The 25,093-nt window shown below is 34.6% G+C and overlaps 1 protein-coding gene across 1 annotated transcript in view; it reads right to left on the bottom strand.

Moving 5' to 3' along the window:
* LOC127882118 (receptor-type guanylate cyclase gcy-18-like) overlaps positions 1 to 24,977 on the bottom strand; it is an 88,438-nt gene extending 63,461 nt beyond the window's left edge. Inside the window, exon 1 of the mRNA XM_052430574.1 lies at positions 24,635 to 24,977. The gene's annotated coding sequence lies outside the window, so the exon portion shown is untranslated. The remainder of the gene's footprint in view (positions 1 to 24,634) is intronic.
* Positions 24,978 to 25,093: the final 116 nt, after the last annotated feature.

Genomic DNA, 25,093 nt, shown 5'->3' with positions numbered 1-25,093 from the left:
GTTTTTTCCTGTGACACAACTTTGCTTATGTTACGCAAACATTCGTAAATTGTTCGGATTGACGATACTTTTCAAAACGATGCAACAATTTACACAGTTAGTTAATCCATGCTTTTAAATAAACGAAACATTTTATTTTTTATTCAGCTACATGTTTGTTGAAAATTATTTGTTTTTTGTTTTGATTATTCATTTCCTTTCGTTAGCAAGAATTCTATTCAACATACACGATTCCAAAGACATGATTTTGGTATAGTTTTCCAACATTCAAAACCGGCACTTATCTTGTCTTACCTTAGCAAAATCCAGTTTAGACTAAAAGTGTCGTCCCGGATGAGCATGTGCGCTACACATGCTTATCTGGGACGGGAAGACACGCACATGCATTTAAACCTCTTTTCAAAGATCACGGCTCAAATATATCACTAAGCAAAGACCGCGAGTTATACTTATAGAAAATATGAGTATGTTGGGAAGCTACATGTATATCTAGGAGATGGAGCCTTTTAATATGTGATTACTTAAACTGTATTTGAGTTTAAAACTGAGCATTACCATATGTCACTACAAGATAACAAAAATCAACATCACATCAATATAAAACGATAACAATGTTATCAAATAAATACTGCATATATAATAAAAACAGCAATGGAACCATTCACGTGTTGTTCATTCTCTGATTGGCAAGTTTAGCCAAAAGTTATAAACTTTGAATATTTTTTTTATTTCATTCTGCATATATAAATCTGATTATTTCGCGAAAAAATCTTGCGCGTCGGGGATAGAATAATGTTTGATCCGAGTTATGCTAAAGATAATAAAGCTTCTGTATGTCTAAAATAAAAAGGTTTAAAGTTTAAATGGTAACTAACGTTTTTAGCAACTAACCATTTGTATAACATGCACTTAGGCTTTTTCGACACAACGTTGGTTGTGACGATTATTGTGAATATTTGTGTTGAATACAAAGAAAATGTAAACAGTAATCAAAATAATTCAAAGCATTTTGCCTCAGTTGTTGAAGTTTTTTTGTTAAACCAGGTTAATAGAAAGGCTCTCGAGTCTGTTTCTTAGGCCTATAACCAGTACTTGGAGTCTTGCGGGAAGATCTATTTATTACCTGTTTATTATATTATCTTGTACTTGGAGTCTTGCGGGAAGATCTATTTATTACCTGTTTATTATATTATCTGTTTATTACGTTAGCTGCATTGTACCAAAACAAAACTCAATACTGTGATTTCACAAATGGTTTCATCGATATCATGCTGATAGTGATTAATCATCTTTAATTTCAGCTCTTTACAGTAGGTTTTTGTGAACACATCATGTAATAGATATAATTGCACATTACACGTTATGCCGGCAAATATTGTGGGTTCAACTCCGTTTAAGTTCAATGGATTATAAGCGAATATAACCTCATGACAATATTATAAAAAGGCATATTGAAAGTTGGAAGTAAGTATGATATTATATGTACGTGTGTCCTGTATTTAAGTCGCACACAAAAGGTCGCAATTATAAGGAACAATAAATATTTTAACAAAAATATTACATAAAATAATTTGTTTTGTTTAAATGAACGTTTTTTGACATTGTATTTGCTATTGACTTTGGAGATACACGGCGCTTTTTTATGTTGTCGACCAACGAGTCCGAATACATATATCCGGATAAATATACAATTTTGAAATGAATTGCATAAACCATGCGCATGCAATTCCATCATTGACTGTTTTTATACGTTTAAGTGTGATCTTATTTGTCTTTAGATCAACTTCCCACAAATGATCTGCTTAGACAAAACTTAGAAGTACGTGCCCAGACACGTACTTCCAGCAGTAGAGCCGCCAGTTCTCAGAGTTAACATATTCTCAATTTAATTGCTCGAATAACAGAAGACGAAGAGAAGTGCAGAGTAAACAATACCTCAGGTTGACATATTATCCTATTGAGTGTAGCACTCAGGTGTTTGCTTAGTCGCAAATATCCAGATGTTGCAGGTTCTCACATCGACTCTTTGTAATTAAATGTCACAGAAAGAGAAAACACAGTCGCCAAAATTTGGGGTTTATTCTATCTTGTTTTAAGTGTATGTATGAAGTGAAACAGTGCAGAGCCATAGTTTATAGGTTTACGCATCTATTCTAGTCTAGTTTGAATATAAAACTGAGGACATTTGACTGGAGCCATTACACCGAGTCAACAGATTCAGGCGTTGAGTTTATATATCAAGGTATGGCTGACGAACGTGTAGAGTTGATAATAATTCGAGTTTTCGGATTCTCACATTGAGGCTATGTAAACAGGTACTATTTAGATACGATTAAGGAGTGACAATCCCCGATAAAAAACGATTGACACAAACATGCGTTAAGTCCCCTGTATTATGAAAGATAACAGGAAGTGAAGAGGCGCAATTGTTTCATGTTAACAGATGTCCGCATTAAGCCCACTTATAAGTCATATTTTACTGATTCTAGCACATAATCTCTGTATGAAAATACGACTTTGAGAAGTGAATATGTGCTATTACTCAAAATTAACCGTTTCAAGCACTGTGTTGCGGTATTAAGAAAAGAGTGGTTAATTGCAGGGCCGCCGGTACTCAGAGTTAACCGTTTCCAGCACTGTGTTTAGGAGACGAGACTGGTAAATTGCATGGCCGCCATTACTCGGAGTTAACCGTTTCCAGCACTGTGTTGCGGTATTAAGGAGAGGCTGGTTAATTGGAAGGCCGCCTACTCAGAGCTAACCGTTTCTAGCACTGCGTTCAGGTATTGAACCGTAAAAACAACGTTGTTTTCTCTCCGGGCATTGACATTTCAAGACCTCATCTAAAGAACAGAATCGCCTCAATTACATTCCAGGACCTTATCTGAAGAACAGAATCTCCTAAATTACATTTCAGGACCTCATCTAAAGAACATAATCGCCTCACTTACATTCAAGGACCTTATCTGAAGAACAGAATCTCCTAAATTACATTTCAGGACCTCATCTAAAGAACAGAATCTCCTAAATTACATTTCAGGACCTCATCTAAAGAACAAAATCTCCTCAATTACATTTATGGATCTCATCTGAAGAACATAATCGCCTCAATCCCTCAAAACGATGCAGTGGCACCGTCTGTCGTGACTTCGATCGGCTGGCATTACAACATGACGAAGTATAGCAAAATACTAAAACGCGTACACAAAATCGTACCGATGTGTTCACGTGACATGTTGTGCTTGTGGTTGCAGTTTGTAAAAATATATGTTACGTTTATAGTTCTATTAACCTACGGATTGATGGATTTGCCCAAAAAGCATTGTAGCGAATTGTTTTATTTTGTCGTATAAAGTTTTCGTAATGTTTTCCATTTAAAAAAGTTATCGGGCATAAGGGTCAATGATTAGTTAAATTGTAATAAGCTCAGTGTATATCTAAATACACGACAAACGTGTTCATTGTAAACAATAACTTATGAATTAGAATTTTACGTTTATACGGAGATATACACTTGATTGGTTATATTGAACATTCGTTATGCATTTGGAATCCCTAATTGCATTTCCCAAAATGGTTTGCGCTCTGCCAAAAATACCAAGCAACATGTTTTGCAAGCAGTTACAAACTGTAACAGTGTTTATCAGTTATATTAAACCTTATAACTCTGTTGGACCTACTACTATTGCTAGATGGTTCAAATTCATGATGAGTAAAGCTGGGATTGATGAACAACTTCGAAAGCTAAGCAGAGTGGTTTACCAATTGCAGAGATTCTAAAAGTTGCTGGGTGGTCAAGTGAGAGAACATTTGCCCAATATTATGAGAAGCCAATAGAGAACTGTGAAGATTTTCAATCTGCTGTGCTGCAATAGATACACATTATTATAAGGTAATATTTAAAGGTATTCTTTAAATATTGGCCCATATTTATATCGTAGCTCAAAAAAGTCATGTCCTTCAGTGTTGAAGTCTCATTTGAGCACGGATGTTGTATGACGTAATAGAATTCCCCCAAACAAACTAGACTTACCCTAAGTTGACGTTTGGTTGGAATTCTGTGTAGTCATATGACAACTGGAGGGATCAAATGCCCTCCCTCACCACCCTTTATTTTATTTGGTGAGAGCTTAAAAATTGACATCTATATTCATTTGATACGGAAATAACTTTTTTGAAATCGTGTTGAAGACTGACAATATATCGATCTGCTCGTGCACATCTCATTGATCCCTCCAGTTGTCATAGGACTACACAGAATTCCAACCAAACGTCAACTTAAGGTAAGTCTAGTTTGTTTGGGGGAATAGAACAATATTTTAGGCTATTGAAAGTGATTTATTTGACGCCAACAATAACAGGGTTTTTTTGCGGCCATGTTGTTGTTGTTGTATATCTTCACCGCCTATGTAGACGAACCTCTACTAGATCTGTAGAGTTGAACAAACGGTTATCGTTCCCACAACCAGTATCGTGTTGTCCTCCACCTTATATGTACACTGTAATATATACACAAATTTTGTCTTTTCTAACAGTCTCTGAGCTTCTGCACTCAACCGCTAGGGTCAATGCGTATAAATTCGGACAAATGAGAAATTCGGACAAAGCATCATAAATGCATTTTACGTCACACTAAATCTAGCCCCAGGCCTTCAGCACCTACAGCGCTATTTTAATTGCAAACATGAGTATTTGATTTAGTCGCATATGTTCTACTTCTTGTCATTGTGCATCCAAACTCAAAGTTCAAGATACACTAGCATAATATAAGGAATTAAGACTTTCACACTACCAACCATTTATCGTTTCCCATTTTTTGCTTGACCAATAAATAACTTCTTTCATAAGTATGAACATTAATATATGAATAAAGAAATATTTCGGCGTCATTCGTTTATATACCGATGCATTATGCGCGGATTTATATCAGTGTAGAAGGTCAAAGAAGCGAAATAAAGAACGTCATCTGTATACCAGAACAAATACACATCTACAATTTAAACAAATACGTTGTTGTTTGAAATTATTTTTTTTTAAAGGCAAATACACATTTTCAACAATATATACATAATAAATCAATCACTGAAAAATGTTTCCACTTTCAATTGCAATGGCGAGTGTTCCAAAGTGGAATTCAAAATACTTGTTGAATAATGTTTATCGGGAAATATTGACTTGGAGACTTAAGGATTTTGTTCACAAATATCAATCATATATTGATAACAACCCTTACATATTTTATAGTATAAAAAATTCTTGTTGTTAACACCCACGCTCTATCTTTATACCACGAATGGTTTTGATATATCGCGTATGAGACTTATATTGTGTGTTTTTTCCTGTGACCCAACTTTGCTTATGTTACGCAAACATTCGTAAATTGTTCGGATTGACGATACTTTTCAAAACGATGCAACAATTTACACAGTTAGTTAATCCATGCTTTTAAATAAACGAAACATTTTATTTTTTATTCAGCTACATGTTTGTTGAAAATTATTTGTTTTTTGTTTTGATTATTCATTTCCTTTCGTTAGCAAGAATTCTATTCAACATACACGATTCCAAAGACATGATTTTGGTATAGTTTTCCAACACTCAAAACCGGCACTTATCTTGTCTTTACCTTAGCAAAATCCAGTTTAGACTGAAAGTGTCGTCCCTGATGAGCCTGTGCGCTACACAGGCTTATCTGGGACGGGAAGACACGAACATGCATTTAAACCTCTTTTCAAAGATCACGGCTCAAATATATCACTAAGCAAAGACCGCGAGTTATACTTATAGAAAATATGAGTATGTTGGGAAGCTACATGTATATCTAGGAGATGGAGCCTTTTAATATGTGATTACTTAAACTGTATTTGAGTTTAAAACTGAGCATTACCATATGTCACTACAAGATAACAAAAATCAACATGAAATCAATATAAAACGATAACAATGTTATCAAATAAATACTGCATATATAATAAAAACAGCAATGGAACCATTCACGTGTTGTTCATTCTCTGATTGGCAAGTTAAGCCAAAAGTTATAAACTTTGAATATTTTTTTTATTTCATTCTGCATATATAAATCTGATTATTTCGCGAAAAAAATCTTGCGCGTCGGGGATAGAATAATGTTTGATCCGAGTTATGCTAAAGATAATAAAGCTTCTGTATGTCTAAAATAAAAAGGTTTAAAGTTTAAATGTTAACTAACGTTTTTAGCAACTAACCATTTGTATAACATGCACTTAGGCTTTTTCGACACAACGCTGGTTGTGACGATTATTGTGAATATTTGTGTTGACTACAAAGAAAATGTAAACAGTAATCAAAATAATTCAAAGCATTTTGCCTCAGTTGTTGAAGTTTTTTTTTGTTAAACCAGGTTAATAGAAAGGCTCTCGAGTCTGTTTCTTAGGCCTATAACCAGTACTTGGAGTCTTGCGGGAAGATCTATTTATTACCTTTTTATTATATTATCTGTTTATTACTTTAGCTGCATTGTACCAAAACAAAACTCAATACTGTGATTTCACAAATGGTTTCATCGATAGTGATTAATCATCTTTAATTTCAGCTCTTTACAGTAGGTTTTTGTGAACACATCATGTAATAGATATAATTGCACATTACACGTTATGCCGGCAAATATTGTGGGTTCAACTCCGTTTAAGTTCAATGGATTATAAGCGAATATAACCTGATGACAATATTATAAAAAGGCATATTGAAAGTTGGAAGTAAGTATTATATTATATGTACGTGTGTCCTGTATTTAAGTCGCACGCAAAAGGTCGCAATTTTAAGGAACAATAAATATTTTTACAAAAATATTACATAAAATAATTTGTTTTGTTTAAATGAACGTTTTTTGACATTGTATTTGCTATTGACTTTGGAGATACACGGCGCTTTTTTGTGTTGTCGACCAACGAGTCCGAATACATATATCCTGATAAATATAGAAGTATTAAAGAAGAAATACCTCAATATAACTCATACTATTTTACTTAATGATCGATAACACGACTGTGGCAAATAAAGCAACACACACACCGCGTCAAGAAGCCTCATTGTGGGGCAACGACGTGGTCATGCAAGTCGAGAATGCACAGCATCATATCATTATTACCGATTTCTACAGGTATAAATGACGTACCTTGAAAAGTAAGAGAGAACGAATGTTGACCAGTTTGTGCTGACGGATATACATAAATTAAACACAAATAGACGGAACTGACATACAGAAAGTTAACATCGCAGGTTATAATTGGTGACCACCTACGCGCCTTTTAACTTCATGGTGGACACATGGTGTTACCGGAACCTTCAATTCAGATAGCAGGAAATAGAGGGGGCTGTGTGAAGTACACACATTGCTCAATTTTGAATTAATTTTCACGTACGCTTTTCTATCACACTAGTGTTGCATAATATGTGTAATGTATGTACCAAAATTAATTTACATAGACATTATATACACCACGTTCGATTAAATTGTGTTTGAATTACAATGAGTGAACAAATCTATTTAATTTCATACACATGTACGCGAATATTATTCTGTGTAAAGGTTTGAACGTATATCGGAGATACAAAGCTTACCTAAGACAGCATTAAGACAGCCTGCAGTCGTTTCAAGTTGTAGCAAACTGGTAAAACGCAAATAAACAATAATACATATTTTGAAACAAGTAATTCTGACATGAATCTGCATAAAACATGCGCATGCAATTCCATCATTGACTGTTTGTATACGTTTATGTGTGATCTTATTTGTCTTTAGATCAACTTCCCGCAAATGATCTGCTTAGACAAAACTTAGAAGTACGTGCCCAGACACGGACTTCCGGCAGTAAAGCCGCCAGTTCTCAGAGTTAACATATTCTCACTTTAATAACGCGAACAACAGAAGACGGAGAGAAGTGCAGAGTAAACAATACCTCAGGTTGACATATTATCCTATTGGATGTAACACTCAGGTGTTTGCATAGTCGCAAATACCCAGATGTTGCAGGTTCTCACGTCGACTCTTCGTAATTTAATGTCACAGAAAGAGAAAAACACCAGTCAAAATTTGGGGTTTATACTATCTTGTTTTAAGTGTATGTATGAAGTAAAACAGTGCAGAGCCATAGTTTATAGGTTTACGCATCTAGTTTAGTCTAGTTTGAATATAAAACTGAGGAAATTTGACAGGAGCCATTACACCGAGTCAACAGATTCAGGCGCTGAGTTTACTTATCAAGGTATGGCTGACGAACGTGTAGTGTTGCCAATAATTCGAGTTTTCTACTTCTCACATTGAGGCTATGTATACAGTTACTATTTCGATACGATTAAGGAGTGACAATCCCCGATAAAGAACGATTGACACAAACATACGTTAAGTCCCCTGTATTATGAAAGATAACAAGAAGTGAAGAGGCGACATTGTTTCATGTTAACATATGTCCGCATTAAGCCAACTTATAAGTCATATTTTTCAGGTTCTAGCACAAAATCTCTGTATGAAAATACGACTTTGAGAAGTGAATATGTGCTATTACTCAGAGTTAACCGTTTCAAGCACTGTGTTGCAGTATTAAGAAGAGAGTGGTTAATTGCAGGGCCGCCGGTACACAGTGTAAACCGTTTCCAGCACTTTGTTAGGAGACGAGACTGGTAAATTGCAGGGCCGCCGGTACTCAGAGTTAACCGTTTCCAGCACTGTGTTTAGGAGACGAGACTGGTAAATTGCATGGCCGCCATTACTCGGAGTTAACCGTTTCCAGCACTGTGTTGCGGTATTAAGGAGAGGCTGGTTAATTGGAAGGCCGCCTACTCAGAGCTAACCATTTCTAGCACTGCGTTCAGGTATTAAACCGTAAAAACAACGTTGTTTTCTCTCCGGGAATTGACATTTCAGGACCTCATATAAAGAACAGAATCGCCTCAATTACATTCCAGGACCTTATCTGAAGAACAGAATCTCCTAAATTACATTTCAGGGCCTCATCTTAAGAACAGAATCTCCTAAATTACATTTCAGGGCCTCATCTTAAGAACAGAATCTCCTAAATTACATTTCAGGACCTCATCTTAAGAACAGAATCTCCTAAATTACATTTCAGGGCCTCATCTTAAGAACAGAATCTCCTAAATTACATTTCAGGACCTCATCTTAAGAACAGAATCTCCTAAATAACATTTCAGGGCCTCATCTTAAGAACAGAATCTCCTCAATTACATTTATGGACCTCATCTGAAGAACATAATCGCCTCAATCCCTCACAACGATGCAGTGGCACCGTCTGTCGTGACTTCGATCGGCTGGCATTACAACATGACGAAGTATAGCAAAATACTAAAACGCGTACAAAAATCGTACCGATGTGTTCACGTGACATGTTGTGCTTGTGGTTGCAGTTTGTAAAAATATATGTTACGTTTATAATTCTATTTACCTACGGATTGATGGATTTGCCCAAAAAGCATTGTAGCGAATTGTTTTATTTTGTCGTGTACAGTTTTCGTAATGTTTTCCATTTTAAAAAGTTATCGGGCATAAGGTTCAATGATTAGTTAAATTGTAATAAGCTCAGTGTATATCTAAATACACGACAAACGTGTTCATTGTAAACAATAACTTATGAATTAGAATTTTACGTTTATACGGAGATATACACTTGATTGGTTATATTGAACATTCGTTATGCATTTGGAATCCCTAATTGCATTTCCCAAAATGGTTTGCGCTCTGCCAAAAATATCAAGCAACATGTTTTGCAAGCAGTTACAAACTGTCTATATATTCATTCGCTATATAGTTATGCATAATATGTTGTATAGATAAATAACGTGCTTTAGCCTAGAAATGCGACGAAAATTCGACGAATTCCATGTGAGGGTATTATTAAGATTTTATTCATTTGGCATGTGCATATAATTTTGTTCCGTTATGCATACTTTATTTTTGCACTATGGAGTGTATGTGCACTTAAGACTTGAAGAGAATCTAAATAAATGTTAGAAAAAAAAAGTTTGCATACTAATTGATTAATTTCTAAATGTGAGCACCAGACACATAAACGTTATATTGTTAAAAACTATAATTAAACTGTAAACTACTAGAAAATCAGCAATCAAACAGTATAATGAATTGCAAACAAAGGCAAAACGCTTATTAATCTATGACTTTTAAATTGTACAAGGTTAAATCTAACATAAACATGTCACCAGCGGCCGAAAATTGACAGAAACAATTCGGTTTATTACATTCAGTTATCTAGCTGTCAATTACATTTAAATTTAAATATTAAAGATGCACAACGCATCCGTCATTACCATTTTATGACTCGATGGAAAACGGTAATACAATATAGACAATCATTGTTCTGGTCACAAAAGGTTCACACCTGAAGTAGGAAGATTAATATTTTCTGGCACGTACATGGTTGTAATTGTGTTATTTCAGAAATTGTTTTTTATAAATATTACAAATTCGCCAATGTTTCATTATTTGACTGTATATTGGCATACATGTCGCTTTGTTATTATCTGCATTTTTACAATCAGGATATGTCGATTTTTTCTCAATCCAGACGCGTTCAAATGTGGGTACAAATTAGCCACACATTTTCATTAAGACAAACTTATCATATAATTAATATTTTATTATATTGTAGTGTTTTACAAAGTAGGGTGGCCTTATCAGTTTCACATAAATTGAAACGTGGAGACAGTGGTTTAGTATAACATTCCCAATATGTTTCATAACAATGATCAGTCGTCTTAACAACACGAGGGTGCTATGTGACAAATTGGCCTACATATTGATAAATACATATCAATGTTATCTCACTGATTAAGGATCAACAGAAGCATCTCATTTTGCCCAACATATTGATACACAGCATCGTTGCAGCTTAGGGAACAAGGCTAACATATTATAATGTTAATGTGAATGGTCGTTAGCTAAACCGGTGACCGTACTGAGAACATATATAATGTAAAGTTATTACGCATTTACGGAAAAGGGGTCATTTACAAACCCAAAAAACAACACATGATATCTCTGATTTGTAAAGCTTTATGCACGGTTCAAGAATTTCTCCTCTTGTGCACTCAAAAGCACAAGTTGGTCGTTACAAAAGATCACGATACGCCAACTGAAACATATAAAGGTGTCATAGTCAATCGAGCTGATTTTAAAACAACCCACGAAGAAGCTGGCGTTAGTATGATAAGGCAAATGGTTGATGCTGTAGAAGCAGAATACACTGACATTTCTGTGCCAGCTTAGGATAATGACGTGTTTGTTTTGTTGTTATATTAGTATGTCGCCCTGATACCTTAATTTATGGTCATAATTAAATCACCAGAGAGGGAAAGAGTTGTTACAGATATTCACATAACTGCAAGTAAGCATAGGATTATCGCGACCGACTGGCTGTCTGCTCACGCTATCTCTGGATGCGACTCTGTGGCTGGATATTTTGATATCGGTAAGGGTACGTGTATTTAGATGCTGAAAGCAGACAATTCCATCAGACTGCTAGACGATAAGACAGCTTGTATGAACGAAGTTGTGAAAGAAGTGGCCAGATTGTCAGCGTGGCCAGCATGCTATGGAAAGCCTGATACAGCGGAAATATCTTTAACAATACAAACCCTTCAATTTCGATTGATATATATAATATGCTTTGTGACATTTATAACACCCGTGTATATTCAAATAAAACATCAGATCTTTGACGAAGTTGCTTTTACTGAACAAAAAAAGTAATATAACCTTTTCTTAAACTGTCAGGAAAAGGTCGAAAATGTTCTTGTTATACTATAATATGTATATTATACTATAATATGTAAAATTGAAATTAATTTGAAGAAAAAAACACTTATTAAACGCTTAGTTGCTCCTTAATTGTATTACTTTTCCATATGTATTATTCTGATGTGATAATGTGGATATGATCTTGGTTAAGGAGCAATTTTTGAGCAGCCATCTTGATTATTGCAGCCATTATGGACGACATCTTTATTTTTATATATCACACTTTGCACTTCTTTATTCATATGCGACACGTATAACAATATACAAATGACATTATAATATATAAAATAATACTTGTCTATATGTTTGAAAAATAAAGACTGAAACTTGAAAACATTTACTATACACCTCGCTGTCGGGTTAAGTAAAAATTTTCACTTCGGCCTGACTACCAGACCGAATCAGTATCACAAAAGCAACATCGAAATTGGCATGTTTTTCTTGTGTAAAAGTGTGCGGTAAAATATTATACTATTTTCTCATACCATACTGATTTATATTGTATTCAAACGCTTTCGTGAATTAATTATTTTGTTTACAAAAATACCTACCACTAAAACAATACATCCTGTATTAACAAGGCGATGCACGTGCCGTCCAAGCCCTGTTACATGTATGTGTTTTATTTATCCATAAACTGGTCCACGCGCAGTTACTTCCCTTAGTAATGACTGGATTCAATGAAGTCATTATGAACTTTGTTAATGACACCAGTTTTGGAACTCAAACCAATCATATAAATAATGTAATGTTTATTTTAATATAACTAAAATCAACCGAAAATGCCATTTCTGCATTTCTTTGTAGAGTACATACCATGCCTAGGGTTTAAGTAAAATGACGCCAACAATCCAAAAATAGTGCTTTTATAGTGTTATTTTTTCAGGATACTGGAAGCATTATATTTTATTATTAAAATGTTCTATTTCTTCGCTTTATTGATATTGGTAATGTAAACATTTAAACAAGGTGTTGTGCATGAATATACATGAAATAGCATTCAGGACCAACACAACAAAATGTGCATGGACAACTCAAAGCTAGAATTGTCTGATTTAATAGCATTATTGTTCATTAACATCCAATTCTCACAGGGTTCCATAATAAAAACTCTACGTGTTTTTCCCATTCTTACATTTGAGTTCGCTCGAGTCTGGTATCAATATAAAAAATAATTAATCCTCTTAAGTGATTCGTCTAAGTTCTTCTTAAAAATACATTCGCTTAAATGCAGACACCCTAAAAATCGTATATCTGCTTTGAAATTCCACAAAAGTAGATGACCCTAATACCGCATCATAAATGTAATAATTCGATGTATCCATCGATCAAATTCTCTAATTATGTAAAACACACGTGGGATAAAGGAAATAATAACACGATAGTTTGCTGTGATTTCGAAATGTCTCATATAATAAAAAGAAATGAAACTCTTCAGAAATAGACTTTACCTTCGAATGAAACCGGAAGGGATGTACAATGATTTAGTCAAATGTAACCCCACGACGTACAATTTCTTTTCAGAAAAAAAAATATTTGTTTTAATTGGAACCGGACATTCATTATCTGCAATAAGTGTACATAAATAAAAATATCTGGAACGTTGGCCTTTTCATAATGATAATTATATATTCTGTTATTTTACCTTTACTCTGAAAACAAATGAATTGACCACAAGGGTCTGCCAGATGTGAAATTCGTTTGGCCATTGAAACCGTGCGAACCTTTAGACGGCACTTGTCGTGCTAGTATTGTAATCGCTTTATACATATGACCAGTATGCATTGGTGCACTTCCGAACCATCCCAATATCATGTGACATTTGTTCGCGTGCATCACACAACCGAGGAGTTCTTATCTCGCATTCAAACCTCCTGAGTTAAAAAGAGTATTCTAGACGATGAGCAAGTCGGGCCAGGCCTACAACTTCGAACACAAAATCGCGAAGTTGGTAAAAACTCTTCGAATTGTATTGCATGTACAATGCATTGTCCATAAAGTACATTCCAACCTGCGTAAAGTAGCCAGTGAAGGAAAGTTGTCAAGCTTTGTGCTCAAGGCAGATTGATGTTATAGTTGGATGACTACTGTTGAGATGGTGAGTAAGCTAATAGTACCATTCCAATTCAAAGAAACAAACAGCAAAATTTAAAGAACAAATGTGTAAACAAGCAACACACAAACATGATGTTCCTTCGAACAGCCACAGGCTTATGACAATTTATTTTAAATAAGCAAATGGTTTTTAAAAATAGATGTACACATGGTATTAAATCATTCTTAAAAGCCCGTATCTCGTTACGTTAACATACGACGTATAGCGTTGCAATTCTGGAACACTGATTTTTGTATCGGTAAAATTTATCAAAGTATTGCTGTCTTCGTCTTCCACTTTTTTGCGTGTTATTTCGCCGATGGATGTGGATGGCGGAAGTGGTAATTTTCCTAAAAATAGCGACTTCCACGACCGCAGTCGACTGACCACACCGTCGTGCGACCACAGTCGCGGCAACTTGCTCCTAGAACGCGGCGAGTGGTCAGTTGGCGGCCGACGAGCTTTGGTCGACCACACAGTCAACAGACTACAGTCGGGTTTTGAAGTGTTTCATTAAACCGGATCCAGACCTGACCGACCGCTTTGACTCGTGGTGCACAAACTTTTACACAGAATAATAAGCTTGATGTGAGAACATTAGCGCAAGTTTCGTGTTTGGAGTGTGCTCTTTAGTTTGTGTGCGTAAATGTGAGTTACTGTTACAAACATCTCAACAGTAATGTCCTGAAATAATAAATAATGGTTATATTCATGTATTGTGTATGTTAAGGGGCAAGAAATGTAGTTGGGCTTGCTCCGTCACTTCCATCAAGTTATTGCCCTTTTAATGTTGAAATATCTTTGAAGACTTTATATGTGTATCACTGAAGTATATTGGTAAACATATTTGATAATAATATCTGTAATTAATATATCATTGCATGTCGTATATTTTCAATTTATGGAATAATGTTAATTGATTATATATAATAGTATACATCTGTTATACGTGCACGTTCTATTATCTAATGATACTGGAAATATTGCCTTCTGCTCCAGGAGTCAAGATCGTTTTTATGTATCAAACTAATACATGTGACATTAGTGTGCCACTAAAACTTTCTCAGTACTTAGGGTAACAATTGAAATAGAAAATGCTCAATGCTATCATAGTATGTTGTGATGTTTGATGCCTTCTTTTGTGAAAGGTTAGGTACACGTTGTATAGTGTATACTTAAATATACAAATAAAAACATTCCACATTATAACCTTACAGCCTTCCTTTGTCTCTCGATTTTGTTTTCTGAAATTAAACAATAATAAACTCTTCGTGATTAAACACAAGAGGTAGTCATGCAGCTTGTTGTACGCCGTAACACGCAAGCCTCCTTTGTTCTGCTGGCCTCAGTACTTTTTGTTATATTCCACACTGTTCTGTTGACAGTTTTATGTATTTCCACATGAACAGCTTACCGTTACATTGATTGCAGTAAACACATAATTTTGACCAAAAGGTTGGCTGCCAAAGTCCCCTATTTCTAATTCTTGTTCGGTGATATACCTTAACACACTAACGGCATAACGTTTTGGGATGCATTCGAAATGCCCATACCAACACTTATGTCGCCTGCATTCACCGTCTCGAATAAAACGCGGGAAAAATCCTTCTCCTAGGTCTCTCCAATAATTGCTACAACCGCATGACCAGGGTAAGTGCTCGTCTAGAAACCAGGGTCCAGAATCGTCAAATACGTCTTCCTCGGCATTTCGGTCGAAACGTACTGAAGGATGCATTTGGTTTACTCCAAGATGGCGTTCGAGATCTGGCGTCATTAATTGCTGTTGAGATCGATGACGTAAGGGATACAGGTGTTGAGGACGAGACGAAAATGGATGTAGAGATCTGTCTGCGCCAGCAATGCTTGATAAGAGAAAGATGACACACGCAGTCGAAATACTCTGAAATGTCGACCAGCATGCACTTAGTAATTCCATTAAAATATGTATTTAAGATAAGTATGAAACTCGTTAACTCCCATAATCATTCAATAATACATGTATTGAAGCTCGGTTTTGTTGTTGCACATGTTAGCCCAGTTTTATATCATGTGTAATTTTTAGGGGAGATTTTATTTGATCACGTTAAGTCTAATATAGAACGAGCAGTATTAATCTAATCGCAACAGTTCTTAAACGAATTTGTGAATAACATGCTATTTGATTGTGTTATCACAACAAGTAATATTGATACATAAAATCATGCTATTTGATTTTGTTATCACAACAAGTAATATTGATAGATAAAATGCACATAAAATGTTCGTATTTAATTTCTATAACAATGATCAACTTAATGTTGAAGTACATACATTCAACTTTATGAGTTTCTGGAAATATCAGCATCCAGTTGTATATATTTTTACTCTTTGCTTTACGTCATTTTGGAATTCAAAAATGATAATCGCTTGTATTTTCGTATTTATTACGTTGTTTAAATCGAACATACATGTTTTTGTTTTGTAATTGTATAACTGAACGAAAATGGCCCCTTATTCGAACATATATTTGAAAAATAAATAATCGCGAAAAAAAACATCTTACCATAAATACGTCCAACATTTTCAAAACGGTGAAAACTTCCGAGAGCACGCTGGTTCAACGGCCATATCGAGATATATATTGGACGACGGGGGCTGTTTACTACGACCAAACAGCTGGTGGCAGTAACGATTAGCTTTAATCGGGATTGTCGGAGGCCCGTCAGTAAGTCTGCAATTCAGTTGAATGAAAACAAATGCTTCATATGATCTTGGAATTTTAAATAGCCTCATCTATTGGTAAAGTCTATGTTATCGTTGGACACTTTCTCGTTAATATTAAATATCTGTGCGCAGAGATTGGCATAACTGTTTGATATTATTATGAAAAGTATTGACACTTAAAACATATGCCACCTCCCTCGGCAATGATTCAATATTTAAAATTAATTGTTATTAAATATTTGAGTGAATCTACCAAAATAATTCAAATATGGCGGTTCCGGCAAAACAAATATCAAGTAAGTTTGGGCCTCAGAAACATTAGATAAATGTCAACCAAAGAGAGCAACAAACAGGAGATGACAGAAGGTAAAGAGATCAACAATGCACTTATAAACCAATCAACAAAACGGTATGGATTAGACCCAAGAGTCTCCCGTGCCACCATGCATTTTCCAACGACTGACGACAACAGTTGATGCTTTCGCAGGTGCAAGCTTAAAATCATTAACAAATTATCGCTCTAGCCTTTCTCGCTTTGGGCTTCGCAAAATACGTCGATTACTTAATTAGTTAAAATAGCTGTCACGCTTATTTTCTCATGAGTTTAGTTATTATGCGCTAGGGTAAAATGAGGATCAGATAAATAATGATGTTATTTGTCTTAATAGTTCAAAAGCCGTGACCACGTAGGAGCTTTTTGATACATGTTTACTCCTGTTAGTTTCTAATATAACTAGAAACGCTTCATGCAATACACTGCAACTCAAATGCGTGCTGATGCAAGAGTGTTACTATGTATACTTGAACAAAATACTGTAATTAAAAGAGTTAAATTACAACCCTTGAAATTCGGTGCAGTTAATTACGAACAGGTCACCGGTAGGTGTCCGTGCAATATCCACAATAATTAACTTACATTGCTTTTTTTCAAACTCCCTTTTATGTTTTTGTTTGGCAATAATATGTGTGGTGCTTAATATTCAGCCGATTTTAATAACGACGTTAAAATAAGAATGAAATAATTGAAAATTGAATAGTTTGAAAACAAATCGAGGAAAATTATCAGTATAGTTGAAGGTATATATTGTATTTTCGTTTAATTGTGTAATATATAGACAAGTTGGGTTTTATCCTACAGCTAAAGGATTTTATAGAACAAATACTACTCATAAAGAAAAGATAAGGTTTTCTCCACGTTTATTTTTAAAACAGGTTTCTTTCACACTTATTTTAAGAACATTACGTAGGGACTAGTTTTTTTTGGCCTTTCACCCCTGATTGCGTCATTTAGGTCATTGGGTACGCAGTCGTTTAACGAGTTTAAGAGTGTGTGTGTTTACGATGGATTATTATAATATTATGAATGTGAAAAACACAGTGTTTGGATATAAAACTGGAATGAAACTGGTGAGACTGCATTTTCGATTTAGTTAAAATGTCGAATGTTCTCGAATAACGCGATGTTTTGTTGAACTATTGATGGATTAAATTTAAGAAAAGTGTCAGTGAATTGTTCTTTAACTTTTCGAAGGAAATCAATGTCGAATTAAAATGGTAATTTCTTTGATGGTTTAGTCGTTCCTTTGTCAGTCGATCAAAGAATGTCTATCCACAAAGAATTGCCTGCTTACATCCAGTGCTTTAAAATGGAAAAGATGAATGGCGATGAAGAAATTTGTCTAGAATTTTAACTCGTCATGGAAGCAAATTAAACATTACGAAAATAAACATGGACGTGGTTATTATACAACTTTGGTGAGTAGAACAATACGTTTATGTAAGTAAGTATAACGTGTGTAAAAAGAAGAGTTGTTTAAAGACTAAAATTAACAATATCGGCGGGAATAAAGGCTGAATCATGCTTCACGTAGCCACGATATGTGTCTACACATTTTGTAAATTTCAAAATGGCGGGAGCCATGTTTGTTTTCTGTTTTTTTACAGTGGTGAAACAAGAATTGTAGTTTGAACACAACCGTCTGTGTTCTACTTGAGTGTATTTCATTTGGAACGCTGATTAAATTTGAATCGAGGCGTATAGCGATATTTTGTCTCGTTACTTTTCTTTTGCGTGGAATTCATCAGGACTATTTCGATTTCCGTAAACAGGAAAGATCACAATAAATATTACTACGCAATGTAAGATTCAGTTAATTCAATGTGTTTTTGCTTTTATTTTAGGAATAAATTCAATAAAACAATATTGTAGGATAAATAGAATACTATGTTAGTGTGATTGTGTACTTAAATTTATCCCACTCGTGTCAGAAAGGCTAACAAGGCTCGGCAAGCCTCGCCATGTAAACCTTTCTTCACTCGTGGGATAAATTTAAGTACACAATCACACTAACATAGTATTCTCCATATTAGTATTGGTTGATTAAATGGACGCACGGGGTCATTATGAATTAATTATAGTGTCGGAATGAGCAAAGTCTCTTTTCATACGTGTTTAAATCATCTGACCATCTGATCAGCCTTCAAAACACACAAACGTCGTAAATGAGAAACGTTTACCGTTACACTATAACGCTATTTATCTTATTGAAATGGGACCCATACAAAGAATTGCAATGATAACTTTAATGACCTTTTGAAATTGACAGAGTACACAAGAGTACTCATGCAGCTTTTGTGTATACCGTTGCACGTAAACGTTCATTGTTCCGCCGGCCTCAATAGGCGATGTTGTTAAACGAATGATATAAAGGATCGGAAATGGTAAACATATGTATCTTTTACCTTATTACTCTACTCTCATAGTCGCAATAATAAACGCCATAAGCATATTGTAAATGATTAGTCGCCCTAAAATAAATAGCTCCGTAAACTTTTTCTTAAATGCAACGCGCTTTTTGTAACTATTAAAACGCGGTGGAAATATAAGGTATTTGATTGGTTCGTCCATTACTGAGTAGTTCATTAGTTTGATTGAAGCTGTCGATTACATTAGTTTGATTGAAGCTGTCGATAGATGATTCTTTTTCAAATTAAGTAGAAATACTTTTTGCTAACAAGTGACATCGTATTCAGAGTACGTCGGCAGTTATATGTGTCGTGTTCTGAGAAAACTTGGTATAATGCATGTGCGTAAAATGTCGTCCTAGATTAGCCTGTGAAGTCCGCACATGCATTATGCCCAGTTTTCTCAGAACGCGGCTCATATAGACCACCTATTCATGAAGTGATCGTCTATTTATATACCCTAATTTTTAAAGTACAATACTGCACCTGTCGTATGTTTTTAAGTCGTTAACTGTTTTAAGTTTAAAGCTATTTAATTTAGATCAATTGTATAGAAAGCTTAATGCTTATTGAAACACTCTTGAGAACTTGATTTGTAAGGCGATGAAGGGAACGCTCCCAGTGCGGTTTGATCCCGCGACTCCCCGAATACTAGGTGAACTCCATATCCACTACGCCGCAGCGAACTGTGGCAAAATAGTTACCGTCACCGAGCAATATATCAATAAGCAATCATGCTGGTCCCAACGACCCATGTACTCTGCAGTCCATGGGAGACAATCTGTCGAGGCATGCCATGAGAGAACAGGAGTTATGTACATGTATATGTTTTGTGAAAATGCCTGATGCCACCTTCGAATCCCTTTGTTTAATTGTATTTTGAACAAACGTCAAAAACTTACATGTGTGGTTTTCCGCACTGTAAAGTGGCATGCTATCTTTTCAAGTCTCATGAATTTAATAATCGATATCAACACGAAGCTTAATAATTGGCCTTTCACGTATGTTTATTTAAGACCCATATTGTAGTAAGATAGGAAAGGAACAAGTAATTAATATATGATAACTTACAAACATAGCTTTTCAATGAGATACATTTATAAGAACTGCTTAAGCGGGGGAGGGATAAAATATCACGTATTATGAAGAATGTTTTATTTAACATTTACATTTCTGATTATGCATACGTGTCTATACAATATTCGATAAATACTTGCTGAATTTTAGGCATACGTAATACATATACACCGTTTAGAGTTGACCTGGCCACAGGTCAATTGAAATGCTAAATAAAATGTAGATTTATTAATTTCAATTAAGGTTCATGTAGAATGGTTCATTTTGAAAAATGTGGGACCTCTAGCATTGAACTCAAATTTGACTAAAGGATGAGTGCCACATTGAACATGTATACATAAATGCTTTAAAATATGTTTTTCCTTCAAACTGCTACCAATTTTGTATATCAAGGTATCATAACATCCACAAAATCAATCAAAATACAAAGCGATTTTAACACTAAAATATACATTATTTTCAAAAATCTGAATCATGTTTATTCCACGTATTTCGGCGGAAAATTATATAACTAGTGAATAATACCGACATTGACGAGGGCAAGTTACGCTTAAATAGTAAAAAAAGTTAACATATCTAGAAATATCAAAACTCGAACACATGTCATTTCATCACCATGGGGCAGCCATTGTTAAATTTAAAAAAAATGAAAAGAAACATGCTAAAAACTCACTCATCGCCTAATTGACATTCCAAACGGTTGACGATGACAAATGCATTGGATTGTAATCTTTCCGTTGATGTTTGCAAACTGCACGATCAGACCTCATAAACACTCAAAAGAATAACTATGTAAGAAGCATTTCACCAATGTTTACAATCGTTGTCGAATCACTGTACATATATTATTGCGCATAAAATAGTACGCTTAAAGACTGACAGAAAGATCGATAGTAATTCCATTCAATTCATCACGGTATACTATTCTATTGATAATATATTATAATACATCGCTTTAACAATCTAAAAGTAAAATGATTCTTTTAAACGGAGTTTTTAATAACGAAAGTGAAAACAACGGAAGTTGGATGGATATTCTGTGAGATGCACTTCGGCTCCAGGAAAACAATACAAATAAACAAAAAAAAGACGTGTGGGGGACAATTTTCAGCTGGAAAATATTTGAAATAGGGTAAGTGATGATATCTCTACGTGGTCATTTATGTTATTTAGTCCGATATCTTGCTGATTAATGTTAATAGTCGTTTTACTAGTTGCCACCCAACTGTCAAAATAAGTACATGTGTTTTCTCAGGTATGTGTATACACATACCCGGTTTTCTCACCACTGCACGTGGCTTCGACCGATTTGTTTTGCACGTTTTTCTACGGATCACAGCGATGGCCACGCTTTCAAAATGGGTAGAAGGAATCGAAATATAAAATCAATCTTTTTGCCAATTTCTTTATGTTCCTTTACAATTTTATATGTCGTCTGCAATCTATTTCAATTTGAGATGGTTTAAAATTTGCAATTTGGTTGAGAGGTAAATAACAAAATTGTTAAGCCTTTGAAATAGAATTGTGACTCTTATTATCCACCATACCTGGATTTTTAAAAAGTAGTTACGTTTTAGTTATTTTTAGAACTTTGTTTAGGATATTTATCCAAAAAAGGCAGTTGATTAAAAACTCATTTGTTGTTTTATGACAATAATTTTCTGTGAAATGTTGCTAACTTGACCTTGTATATGTATATAGCTTTGTATTTATTCAACTTTAGGTAGTGCATATCCTTCCTAACTTTAGATTGAGATTTTGTAAATTAGTGTAAAAATGTATTGGTTTTAAACCAAAATATGAATAAAGCACACAAATATTGAATGCCAAAAATGTGTTTATGTTATTCTATCCGTCTTTAGCTTTAAAATGATATATAGTTTGACCATATTGTACCACATTCAATGAAGAAAAACCAAAGCGAAGTTTTAATGAATTTTACCCCCCCCCCCCCATGAACCTTAAGATTCATGTTCATTTATCTCCTTAGATAAGTGTATACAATGAGCTCATCTGATAACTGCTATTTTATCCTATTACCAGATGAAAATCGATAGTATAACAACGATCGTATAAACATGAGCTTTATACTATCGCTATTTTTAGATCAGATTTGGGTTTTTCCAAAAATTGGAGAATCTGTTTTTGTCAACTACGGAATAACTAAATCGTCAAAAAATGCCATATTTAACAGTTATTAATGGAAAATTGTGAGGAAATAATAGGATAAATAGAATATTATGTGAGTTTTGGATAAAGATCAAGTTTATCATCCTCGGCACGAACCATGTTAGCGCTCGGCAAGCCTCGTGCTACATCGGTTCTAAGCCTCGCATGATAAACTTGATCTTTATCCAAAACTCACATAATATTCTTTATTTCTATGGCATATTATAATATTTGCCCCACGTACGTATCATAAGAGCACGCTTATATTGCATACTATGAACTGTGTTATCGCTTAAATGCAACTGAAACAAATATTATTCTCTTTTACTTTACGTTAGATACATCAATTCAACGTTGTTCATTTATTGCCTCTGAATGTTACGTCGTCTGCATTGTATGTCGGTAAAACCGAAACATATACAAGTGTCTCACGCTTAAGTTAGAAACATAATTTGAGAAATGTTGGTATACAACGTTCTTAAACTGCCAAATCACATGACGTGTGTGTAGCGATACATCGCCGCCCACTTTATTTGACAGCGTTAGAAAGCAATAATATACAATCTAACGATTTTTAAAGTACCATATTTTCAGCAGCTTTTAAATAAGTGTCTACATATCTGCGTGAATTAAATGAAACGTCGCTGGACAAAAACGCATTTTATTGACGAATTGATGTTTGCAAAAGCACAATCATGCTATAGTATTTCTTCGACAAATACAAAGGCGTTTCCTTTTTTGATAAACATTTCTGTTTTAGATTTATTCGAACTATCATACTGTGCCTATAAGATTTGTTTCATTACTTTACGTCATTAAACTACTCTGAACTTAAGCACACCATGATGCCTTTTTGCTTGTGAAAAATAACCTACTGATATTAATATTATTTTAATACGGTAGCTTGAGCGTTTCAAAAGCTCGGATCTATCATATGTAACGAAATAAATTAGTCATAAGATTAAATTCAAAAAGGGGCGCAAGTTGCAATTATATTGCGACAATTGTCATCCTAAATACGAATTTAAGGCGTGATAATTGCCTACCGACATTAAACGTTTTATATTGCTCATTTGATAAGTGTTGCTAAATAAAGGAAATGTGTAACATGCTGACAGAAAAGCGTAATAAATAACATCATTTAACGTTTAAGTGGCTGATCGACTCTTTAAATGGAAATCATGTGTGTGTAGCAATATATCCAATGTTGTTTGAAAACAAGCCATGCTGCCCATAGAGAATAACAGGTTACTGTCCCATCGTTTTGTAATATATCAGGCGAGGCTTAGAATAATATAACGGCGAGGCTTGGGACAGTAACCTGTTTTTCTGTTTATCATACCACATTTTCCTAAAAATCTGCAAAACAATGCATTTTTTATATTTAAAACGTACGGATCCCCGCTGATTTTGCTGATCCGGCTTTTACACGCTGACATACATGTAGCAACGGCGTTCGAAAAGACGTCAGGAATAATCGTTTTTTTTTAAACATCGTATAGCGAAAAACAGTTGTTCGAAGAACACACTTCACCGAATAGTTTGGAGACGCCATTTGGAGATGAGTATTGAAATCGACATTTTGATGATGGTGTCAATATTGATATAAGCGTGTTAAATCTTTCGTTTCAATAGTTAAGGATTAGCATACAGTTATCATATGTCTTTACTTTTTGTGCAAAACTTGCGAGTGCAATATCCATATCGATATTTAAGATGTATTGTCCAATCGATGACGCCTTTAGCTTCTGTAGTGCAAAATGTGGTGGTGTTTAAAAAATAAACGTTTTTGTGATTTTTGACTTTAAACTACAATGAAATATGTACGTTCTTGGTATCAAATTGTTTGTTTTGTTGAACCTGATTCATGTTGATAGAAATTGTGGACTTAATTGCAAATCCCACGTAACTCCAAACATTGACTGATATAAGAACTTCCTGTTGATCATGATATAAAAAATATATCAGGCAACGTTATATCAGACAGATATAATTCGGTGGTATGATAAAAATTAGTATATGTATGTACGACATACCTATTTATATCGTCTTATCAAGTATCATCATCCGTACCACGTGAACATCCCATAGATTGTACCGTATTTGGCGGTCGTGCGTCAAATAGATTCCGTATTTGGACGGTTCACTTTTAACCCCGAATACTCCCGATGATTTTCGAGTCCAGTTATCCTTTACGAAACATCGATATAATGTTCATCGTTTTTAATCAACACGTTTTTCAGAGATCCTGTAATGCGGCAATTTAAAAAGTCCCACATTCGAAAATTCTTTAATTAACTTTATCGGAGGACTGTTAATACCAGCGATGTGTACAACACTGTGATATTTGTATACTCCTGTTATGGTTTATCACGCATGATATCTCCAACAAATGTATATTTATCACAAGTGGTAATATTGTATTATCGTGATTGTGTTATTCCAAAGATATTGCGTCAGAGCCGTCAGAGTGAAATGCAAGCCACATGCAAACA

Source organism: Dreissena polymorpha, chromosome 5 (assembly GCF_020536995.1).
Source record: "Dreissena polymorpha isolate Duluth1 chromosome 5, UMN_Dpol_1.0, whole genome shotgun sequence".
Classification (NCBI taxonomy): Eukaryota; Metazoa; Mollusca; class Bivalvia; order Myida; family Dreissenidae; genus Dreissena; species Dreissena polymorpha.
This window is presented reverse-complemented; position numbering and strand designations above follow the sequence as displayed.